Source organism: Rhinopithecus bieti, unplaced genomic scaffold (genome assembly GCF_001698545.2).
Source record: "Rhinopithecus bieti isolate Rb0 unplaced genomic scaffold, ASM169854v2 scaffold_20178, whole genome shotgun sequence".
In the NCBI taxonomy this organism is placed as follows: Eukaryota; Metazoa; Chordata; class Mammalia; order Primates; family Cercopithecidae; genus Rhinopithecus; species Rhinopithecus bieti.
In genome coordinates, this window is record NW_016809758.1 from 455,422 (window position 1) to 463,719 (window position 8,298).

Here is an 8,298-nt window from a genome sequence, read left to right on the forward strand (position 1 = left end):
TTTTTTTGAGACGGAGTCTCGCTCTGTAGCCCAGGCTGGAGTGCAGTGGCGCAATCTCGGCTCACTGCAAGCTCCGCCTCCCGGGTTCAGGCCATTCTCCTGCCTCAGCCTCCCGAGTAGCTGGGACTACAGGCACCCACCACCACCGCGCCCGGCTAATTTTTTTGTATTTTTAGTAGAGACAGGGTTTCACTGTGTCAGCCAGGATGCTCTCGATCGCCTGACCTCGTGATCCACCCACCTCAGCCTTCCAAAGTACTGGAATTACAGGCGTGAGCCACCGCGCCCTGCCTGGCTATAATTCTTTTAGCAATAGTGTTTATGCCCAATTAAATTCAATATCCTCATGGGAAAAGGGAGAAAACGGAGATAAAATAGGAAAATTAGTTAGTGAAAAATTGAAAGATAGAATATGAAAAGGTAATAACCCCTAAGAGCCAGGAAAATTAGAGACACAGTGGAAGTTCAAGAAATAACAATTTCTGGATCAGTATTTTCATGTATTTAATATTTTTTCCTTGGTGATTAATAGCGTAATCAAAGAGGCTGTTATGGATAAAAATATGCCTCCTAATATATGGTAAAATTGAGAAGGTGAGGAAAAAATGAGGTCACTGAAAAGTGTTAATTGTAAATTAGGAAACCAAAAGTTCTCACAGGGACTGAAAGCCAACTTAAAACAAAAACAGACCCAACATACCAAACTTTTTTATTTTTATTTTTTTTGAGACAAGGTCTCTATTGCCTAGGCTAGAGTGCAGTGGCAAGATCACAGCTCACTGCAACCTTGACCTCCTGGGCTCAGTCGACCCTCCCACCTCAGCCTTCTGAGTGCCTGGGACTACAGATGCACCCCAGCATGGCCGGCTAATTTTTGTATTTTTTTTTTGTAGAGATGGGGTTTCACCATGTTGCCCAGGCTGGTCTCAAACACCTGGTCTCAAACAATCTATCCTCTTCGGCCTGGCAAGGTGCTGGAACTCCGGGCATGAGCTACCATGCCCAGCCCAAACCAAACTTTTAATTGCAGCATGGTGCTCTACTAATATAACTCAGCAATCACAAAGCGAACATGTCCTTGTTACCACCACCCTAATCAGGAAATAGGACATCACCAACATTTCAGAGGCCCCCGCAACAACCACGTGCCTTATCCTAATTCTTACCATCTCCACCCTCACCAAATGTGACTGCCATCTTGACTTTTAACACCAAAGATTGGTTTTGTTTGTTTCTGTTCTTTTTATAGGTGTACTGACACAATAGGTCTCTTTTTAAATTTAGCTTTTGCTCCCCTTAACATTATGCTTGTGAGATTCATCAGTGTCATTGTAATAGCAGTTAATTTTCGTTGCTGGGGAGTATCCCATTGTATGACTGTTCCATAATTGTATTTATTCATTCTGCTGTTGAAGGACTTTTGGGCTGTTTCACATATCACGTTGTAATGAACATTCTTGTTCATGCTTTATGATGCAGAGATTTCTTTTGAGTGTATTCTTAGGCATTGAATTGATGTCATAGGATATGTGCATTTTCAGTTTCTCAGCTGATACTGAGAAAGTGAAAAGTGATGGAGCTGTTAACTGGCACTTCCTCTAATAGTGTAGGCGAGTTCCAGTTGCTCTGCTTGTCAATATTTGATATTATCAATCTTTCTAATTTTAGCTATTCTAATGAGTGCATGCTGCTCTTGCTCTGTGGTTTTAATTTATATTTTTCTAGCTACTAATGAGGTTAGTACCTTTCATATATTTATAGGTCAGTTGGTTATCTTACTTTTGTTAACTTTCTGTTCAAGTCTCTTATCTGTGTTTCATTAAGTTGTCTGAATTTTTTTTCTTATTGATTGATAGGCACAACTTGTAAGTTCTGCCTGTGAGCCCTTTGTTGATATATGTGATGCAAGGATCTTCTCTCATTCTACGGTTTGCCTTTTTCGCTCTCTTTAAGGTGTCTTTTCATGAGCAAAAGTCCTTCTTGTAGTCTCATTTTTAAAATCATTTTCCTTCAAGGCAATGATTCTCAACGATGGGGTGAGTATTTTTCAGGCAGTATTTGGGACATACTGAGTATCTATCATCTATCTATCTATGATATCTGCCTATCTATCTAATCTATCTAAGATATCTATCTATTTATATGGTTTTTTCCTTGTTGTTTATCTGAGATTCTAATTGAATTTGGCATCTTGCTTTTTTCCTCCTAAATCTGGTAACCATACCCCCAGGGCACATTGGAGAATGTATTGCAGAAACTTTGGTTGTCATAACTGGAGAGTGGTGGTGGGGAATCTATTGGCATCTCGTGGGTAGAGGTCAGGGATGCTGCTGAACATCCTACAATGCACAGAACAGCTCCCCACACCAAAATTGTATTCAGTTTGAAATGTCAATAATGCGAGGTTGAGAAGCTTGCTTTAAAATTAGTGCTTTTTTATGTGCCTTGAAGAAATCTATCTAAACTCCAAAGTATTAAATATATTTTTCTGTTGTATCATCTCAAAGTTTTATTGTTTTGCCTTTCCCATGTGTATCACCTGGAATTAATTTTTGTGTGTCTATGAGATAGGGGTCAAATTTCATTTTTCCTTCCAGATATTCACTTGACCCAGCAATATTGATTGAAATGACCATCCTTCCCACTTCTCTACAGTTCCTCCTTTGTCATAAACCAAGTGTTTGTGGATAAAGGTGTTTGTTTCTGATCTCTATTCTGTTGTATTGCTTTAATTGATTGTGTTTGCATTCACACCATATTTTACTGATTATAGTAGTTTTAAATAAATCTTGGTATCTGAAAGTATCTTTTTTTGGTCTTTAAAACATTTATATAAATGTCTGGGGTGCAAGTGCATTTCATTGCATGCATAAATTGCATAATGGCCAACTCAGAGCTTTTAGGGTATCCAGTACCCTAATAACCTACATTGTACCCATTAAGTAATTTATCATCACGGGAGTATCTTGACTGGATTTCCTCAGAAACAGACCCTGATACAAAAATTTGAGTGCAAATAGTTTATTTGTGAAGTGATTCCTGGAAGCACTGATGGGTGAGTGAAGAAGTGAAACAGAGAAGGAAAGAAGGAAAGAAAATACAGGGTGTTTTAATGAGCAAATTACCTCTGTGGGCACCTGGGGATTTATCTCATCCAGGACTTTTGGAAGATGGTGTGGTACATGTCTCAGCACTGTTCCACCAGAAGGAACATGAATGAAATAATGAAACTGGGTTATTTATCCAGCAATTCTCATCCACAATGGGTTAAGGCAACTTTAGAGTCATTAACTCCCTGACGTTTCTGGTCTACTGTTGTACTCTGGCTAAGCATGCTCCTGTGGTCTGAGAAAGCTTTTGGGGAGAGTTGTGGATGATTGGCATAAGCAGCCTTCTGTAGAGGCTCACTTTGGTGAGCATTGATGATGCATTGGCAGGACACCAACAGTATCAGCTACCCTCCACCTTTTAAAATGGTCTGATCCAGTACCTCACATTGAGTTCATTTCATCTTGTCACTGATCGTTCAAGGGAGTAGCCATTTCAATTTATAATAAAAAAGTCTTATAAAGGGAAGTGTATTACTCAGGTTCTCTAGAGAAACCGACCCAATAAGATAGATATTATTTGTAATTGAGAGACAGAGAGACTGAGAGAGAGAGAGAGAGAGGAGAGAGAGGAGAGAGAGAGAGAGAGAGAGAGAGAGAGGAAGAGAGAGAGATTAAAGAATTGGCTCATGCTGTAAAAGCTAGCAAGTCTGAAATCTGTAGGGCAAACCAGCAGGTTGGAAATTCAGATAAGAGTTCAAGAGTTGATGCTGGAGTCTTGAGTCTGAATAGCTCAGGGCAGCAGGCTGGAAACTCAGGAAGTATTTCTATGTTGCAGTCTTGAGGAGAATTCTTTCTACTTTGGGGAACCTCAGTCTTTGCTTTTCAGGTCCTCAACTGATTGGATAAGGCCCATTTACATTTTGGAGGATAATTTGCTTTACTTAAAGTCTACCAATTTAAATGTTAATCACACAGTTTCAATGCAATCCCTACAAAATGCCAGTGACATTTTCACACAAATAGAAAAAAATCCTAAAATTTGTATGGAACCACAAAAGACCTCAAATAGCCAAAGTAATCCTGAACAAAAGCACAAAGGTGGAGGCATCACACTACTAGACTTCAAAATATACTGCAAAGTTGAAGCAACCAAAATAGCATGGTACTGGCATAAACAACAGACACATTGACTGATGGAACAGCAATGAGAGCCAAGAAATTAATCCACATAACTACAGCCAACTAATTTTTGACAAAGGCATCAAGAACACTCATTAGTGAAAGGACAACCTCTTCAATAAATGGTGCTCAAAAAACCCAATATCCATATGCAGAAGAATGAAACTAGACTCCCACCTCTCACCCTATATAAAAATCAACTCAGAGTGGATCAAAGATCTAAATATAAGACATGAAACTGCAAAACCACTAGAAGAAAACATAGTGGAAACACTTCAGGACATTGGTCTGTGAAAAGATTTTATGAATAAGACCTCAAAAGCACAGACAACAAAAGCAAAATAAACAAGTGGGATTATATCAAACTAAAAAGCTTCTGTACAGCAAAGGGAATCCTACACAAAAGGAAAAGACAACAGAATAAAATACATCCTACAGCATGGGGGGAAATTTTGTAAACAATTCATCTGACAGAGAAGTAATATCCAGAATATACAAGGAACTAAAAGCTCAACAGCATAAAAAAAAAAACCCACTCAAAAATGATTAAAACATGGGCAAATGATCTGAACAGACATTTCTTAAAAGAAGACAAACAAATGGTCAACAAATATTTAAAAAATAGTCAACATTACTGGTCACCAGGGAAAGGCAAATCAAAACCACAAAGAGGTATCATCTCACCCCAGTTAGAATGGCTATTACCAAAAAGACAAAAAATAACAAATGCTGGTGAGGATGTGGAGAAAAGGGAACTCATATACACTGTCGGTGGGAATGTGAACTAGTACAGCCACTATGGAGAAAAGTATGGAGGTTCCTCAAGAAACTACAAACAGAACTACCACATGATCTAACAATCTCACTACTGGGCATTTATCCAAGGAAAGGAAATCAATATATTGAAGAAACATGTGCACCCCCAAGTTTATTGCAGCACTATTCACAATAAGCCAAGATATATAATCAACCTAGGTGTCCAACAACAGATGAATGGATAAAGAAAATGTGGTGTATGTACACAATGGAATAAATTCATCCAGCCACACTCAGCCATAACAAAGAATGAAATCCTTTCATTTGCAATGGCATGGATGGAACTAGAGGACATTATGTTAAGTGAAATAAGCCAGGAATAGAAAATTAAACACCACACGTTCTCACTCATATGGGAAGCTAAAGAAAAGTTGATCTCAAATAAGTAAAAAGCAGAACAAGAGGATACTAGATACTAGAGAAGGGGGTGGGGAGAGGAGGAGATTTGTTAAAGGATACAAAATTAGAGCTAGATAGCAAGAATGAATTCTAGGGTTCTATAGCACTGTAGGATGACTATAGTAAACAATAATATATAGTTTCAAACAACTAGAAGGAGGATATTGACTGTCCTCGACACAAAGAAATGATGTTTTAGATGATGGATATGCTAATTACCCTGACCTGATCACTATACATTTTATGCATCAAAACATCACTATGTATGTACTCCATAAATATGTATAATTTTATATCAATAGCAAAATTTAAAAATGAAAATGTCATACAAATATTAATAACCTCTTAAAATATTTTATAGGGACAAGCTATAGTCCATACTGTTTTTCATAATTTTATTTTATTTTTATTATACTTTAAGTTCTAGGGTACATGTGCGCAATGTGTAGGTTTGTTACGTAGGTATACATGCGCCATGTTGGTTTGCTGCACCAATTAATTGGTCATTTACATTAGTTATTTCTCCTAATCCTATCCCTCCCCATGCTCCTCACCCCATGACAGGCCCCCGTGTGTGATGTTCCCTGCCCTGTGTCCAGGTGTTCTCATTGTTCAATTCCCACCTATGAGTGAGAACATGCGGTGTTTGGTTTTCTGTCCTTGTGATAGTTTGCTGAGAATGACGGTTTCCAGCTTCATCCATGTCCCTGCAAAAGGACACGAACTCATCGTTTTTTATGGCTGCGTAGTGTTCCATGGTGTATACATGCCACATTTTCTTAATTCAGTCTATCATTGATGGACATTTGGATTGGTTCCAAGTTTTTGCTATTATGAAGTGCTGCAATAAACACACGTGTGCATGTGTCTTTATAGTAGCATGATTCATAATCCTTTGGGTATATACCCAGTAATGGGATCACTGGGTCAAATGGTATTTCTATTTCTAGATCCTTGAGGAATCGCCACACTATCTTCCACAAAGGTTGAACTAGTTTTGGCTCCCACCAACAGTGTAAAGGCGTTCCTATTTCTCCACATCCTCTCTAGCATCTGTTGTTTCCTGACTTTTTAATGATTGCCATTCTAATTGGTGTGAGATGGAATCTCATTGTGGTTTTGATTTGCATTTTTCTGATGACCAGTGATGATGAGCATTTTTTCATGTGTTGACTGCATAAATGTCTTCTTTTGAGAAGTGTCTGTTCATATCCTTTGCCCACTTTTTTGATGGGGTTGTTTGTTTTTTTCTTGTAAATTTGTTTAAGTNTTCCTATTTCTCCACATCCTCTCTAGCATCTGTTGTTTCCTGACTTTTAATGATTGCCATTCTAATTGGTGTGAGATGGAATCTCATTGTGGTTTTGATTTGCATTTTCTGATGACCAGTGATGATGAGCATTTTTTCATGTGTTGACTGCATAAATGTCTTCTTTTGAGAAGTGTCTGTTCATATCCTTTGCCCACTTTTTTGATGGGGTTGTTTGTTTTTTTCTTGTAAATTTGTTTAAGTTCTTTGTAGATTCTGGATATTAGCTCTTTGTCAGATGGGTAGATTGCAAACATTTTCTTCCATTCGCTACAGTCCATACTTTTACAGTCAGTCCTGAGGTCATTATTAACAGTCATTATCTTCCTTTAGCACATTTTCTGCTTTCCCCACCCTAACTCCCTGGCAAGCACTTCTGATGGTTTAGGTTGTTTATTCAATAAGGCAACTCAGATCTTTATCTCTAAGGTTAACATGCCATTGTTAAAGTAGGATTGCTGCAATTGTGTGTTATAGTTATCACTGGGTAGAAGCATCAAGAAGTGTCTTGTACTGCTTCCTGGGCCATGATTGCATTGTTGTGCGGCAACAACTTGATCTCTTCATGGTAACCAGGGTCATTTGGTAACTTCACTGTTGCCTAGAGATCTACTGTCAAGGGAAGCTTGACATGACAGTTGGCAGCCATAACTCTATTTTTTAGTGAAACCGTTATTGTATTCCTGGCCCTGGTGAAAGCAAATCCCCCACTCTGTGATTGGAAACAAGGACCTTTAATTAAGTGGCACCTAAAGTTGTGGGGACAGAAAAGCCAAACTCACCAGGTTGGTCAATAGGAGTGCTTGCCTTATACTATGACTTGGTGGTTCTGATATGATTCAGCTCATGATGGACAGCTGTGATCACACAGTCACCCTTATGTCCCATGATCAGATACTCATTGTCTGCTAGGGCCCAGTTCTCTGGTAAATAGGGTAAATAGTTCTCTGCTACATATGGGATAACCTTACTATGGAACCCTAGAGGTCTGTGCTATAATTCATTTATGAGGGCTTCTCAGTCATTTCACAGGTGCCCACCCTTATCTGTCATGGCTACCTTTAGCACCCATGAAATCTGCTGGGTCATATGATTAAGTGCCAGGGCTACTCATACAGCAGTCTGAATGTGCTGCAGGACTCTCTTGTTTTGGGAGATCCTCTAAAATGCTGACAGCAGCCTTCTGAGAAACCCAATAAATGGGCTGGAGCAGTATTCCCAAGAGTGTTATATGCTATCTGCAAAATCCAAAGAGGCCTGCCTGGCACTGCGCCTCTTTGTGGTCCATGTCATCAATATAGTGGATCTGTCTGATGTTCTGTAGAATGTCCAGATGCAAAGGTCTCTGGACTGTGTTGAGAGAGAACCAGAGGTTTAATATAGTGCTGAGATGAGACTGCTTTCCATCCTGGGTGAATGCAAACTGTTCTGATCCTTCCTCCTGATGGGAACTAAAAGAACATATTTGCCTTATCAAAAGTCACATATCAAATACTAGAGGCTGTGTTGCTCTATTCTAATGAAGACACAACATACAAAACTGCA